The sequence below is a fragment of the Arachis ipaensis genome, chromosome B10, assembly GCF_000816755.2.
Source record: "Arachis ipaensis cultivar K30076 chromosome B10, Araip1.1, whole genome shotgun sequence".
In the NCBI taxonomy this organism is placed as follows: domain Eukaryota; kingdom Viridiplantae; phylum Streptophyta; class Magnoliopsida; order Fabales; family Fabaceae; genus Arachis; species Arachis ipaensis.
This window is the reverse complement of record NC_029794.2, coordinates 129,514,404-129,517,026: the sequence shown is the minus strand read 5'-3', so window position 1 is coordinate 129,517,026 and position 2,623 is coordinate 129,514,404. Positions and strand designations below refer to the sequence as shown.

The window sequence follows — 2,623 nt, the reverse complement described above, 5'->3', positions numbered from 1 at the left end:
ATTTTATTTTGTTACGATTAACCTACCCATTGAAATAGATATATTTTTTCCAATTCAGGTTCTTTGGTTAGTTGGAGGAGCAAGGTTATTCTACCTAATTTTTTATGGCCTTGCATGTATTCAAATTTTTTTTGTTAAGAGTTGCATGGGTTCTCTAAATGTAAATGGTATATCACGTTAACGCAAAATAACAATTTTCTGCTATATGATTACTCAGAAATAACTTAATAATAATATTTATCAATCGTGCCAATTATTAATTCATAAATCATAATCTTATATTCTAGTTGGGTGCATGCCAGAAGTGTGTTCATTTTTCAACTAACTCACAGGAATTGACTGCTAATCTGTCTAAATACACATTATGTTGTGACAAAAATTCTTAATTTAGCATCATATGTAAGGCTGGTTCCATAAAATTTGTGGTCCAGCTTCACAAAAAAAAATTGGTGTCCAGCATTACTCGATCATAAATGCAAATAAGCTAACAGTTGCAGATGAATTCACATCCTATATCCTAATTGGCTAACTAACCAGTACATATGATTTGTATGGATTATGGAATCATCATGCTAATGATGTATGATTCATGGGATGCATGAGGAAGTAAAGTAACAATTGGCAGGAACTAATTAATTTAAGTAAAGTTAAACTCAATCATCTTATATAATGTTATGTGACTTTAATTTGAAGATATACGGAGATGCATGGAGACTAGGAGAGGAGGAATCTTTATACAAGTTCAGCGTGATATTATATTATTAGAGGAATGTTAGGAGCAGCAACTTTTGTGATTTGTAGCCATCAAATAACCATCAATGATGGTTTTAATGGTGTGAGATTAATGTGAGATTTCATCCAATGGCTCACTTTTCTTTGCTGATTACATGCTGGCCAAAATTTAACAAAATTGCTGGTCCCCTAGACTTTTCCATATTATTATTCCAATAATAAAAGAATAAATTGTTAGTTAAGAACTAGGAGTGTGGTTGTTTGTCATGAATTATATTTCTTCTCTTGGTAGCAATTAATACATCTTTTTATTTATTAACTATGTAGAATAATATTAAATATGAGATTAGTTTAGATGATAAATTACTTAAATTCAAACTAAGCCATGAAACTAAAAATGAATTTATTTTCTAATTGACGAGTGCGAGCTCATAGAAGAATGTTGTTATTGTCAGTAGTTTGCGAAGAGAAATGGAATAGGAACAAGAGTCAGCTTCCATTCATATGGAGAGTAAGATAATTCACTAATGGAGGTAACTATGAACATAGGTACAACTAGGTATTTTACTATGTCCACAAAGAGATCAAGAATGAGTTGAATGAAGTTGTCCAACGCTCTATTCCACAGGAATTTCTTCACCGGCTCGAGTGAACTGTTCCAAAGCTTTTGTGTGTTGTCTGGTAATTGGTTCAATTTTATCTTTCCATGGTCATCGGATGAGATCTTTGGGCGTGTTATCAAAGAAGAACAAATGTCTTAACACTTAAATTCTTCTAAACAAAGCATGATGAAGCCTGCACAGTACAAAGAAGAGTTTTCAACAGATAAAGCCAATGCCTTAGCTAATTGTACCGTAAACTGCAAAAAGAAATAATTTCTAAACAGAGTGTAAATTTTATCAAAGATTCATAATGTTGAAACCAAATAATAACTGTACTTTTCAGATTCCATTAATTCCATAATACACAATCACAAACAAACAAAGAAATAATATATGTAAATAGTTATTTACACTTATCATTTGATTACTGTAAACTGTTTTAACAGAATGACCGAATTCAAAAGTGTAAATTAAGCCCTTTATTTTATTTTTTTTTCAAATATGCATACTGAATAACTTTCATTCATATTACAAAATAATATGAACACTATAGTAAGAAAAGAAGCTCTACCAGCAACGGAAACAATTGGTTTTGTAAATTACGCCTTAGTTCCTATTCTTTTTTTTCGTATTCCTATTCCTTTATATTTGCCCATTATAAAGCTAACACTCACCTTATAAAGTGTCATAAACTCGTTAAATTCCCAGAATAAGCAAGGCAACAATTGCCCATGGTGAAGGTAATCAGTTGTTACCACTCTTGTTGGCCTCCTGAAATTGAAATAAAATTAGGCAATTAGCATTATAATTTTGTCATAATAGATACACCAATATAGCATAATCAAGGGAAAACCATTAAGTCAACGAGTTCATCAAATGAACAAGAGCTCAGGCCTGTCCCATTAGCTTCCTAACACATTCAAACAATAAATCAAAATTTCTTGGCAGCGCATTGCAGTTCATCATGACACACCATATATTAATGAATATAATACTCAGTATTAAAATATGAACAACTAGAGGCACGAAAATTAATTTACCAGACAATACAGTATAAATTTGTTTGCATTTTTTTTTTTTTGGGAAAAGAAAAAGTGAAATATAGTAGAGCAAACTAGAGGCAGTGATATCATAGGTATATAATTATAATTATAGTGATAATGAAAAATAATTTTATTATCTTATAATATAATATATCATAAAATTAGCTATGCCAAATGAGTTCCAAGCAAAGCTAGAATTTTTACTGCAAGTTTATTAGGTATCAACCTCACTTCATTCCAATCACA

General features: G+C 30.7%; 1 protein-coding gene and 1 pseudogene across 6 annotated transcripts in view; one reads left to right on the top strand and one right to left on the bottom strand.

The window, feature by feature from the left end:
- LOC107621366 overlaps window positions 1–602 on the top strand; it is a 2,577-nt pseudogene extending 1,975 nt beyond the window's left edge.
- The window catches only part of LOC107622722 (pentatricopeptide repeat-containing protein At2g22070-like), a 10,802-nt gene continuing 9,297 nt past the window's right edge, over window positions 1,119–2,623 (bottom strand). For 3 of the 6 annotated variants that reach the window (XR_002356479.1, XR_002356484.1, XR_002356480.1), the window contains exons 5-6: window positions 2,009–2,105; window positions 1,119–1,527 (exon numbers count right to left, since the gene is read on the bottom strand). The gene's annotated coding sequence lies outside the window, so the exon portion shown is untranslated. The remainder of the gene's footprint in view (window positions 1,528–2,008; window positions 2,106–2,623) is intronic. The other 3 variants (XR_002356482.1, XR_002356483.1, XR_002356481.1) reach the window with 1 other exon arrangement.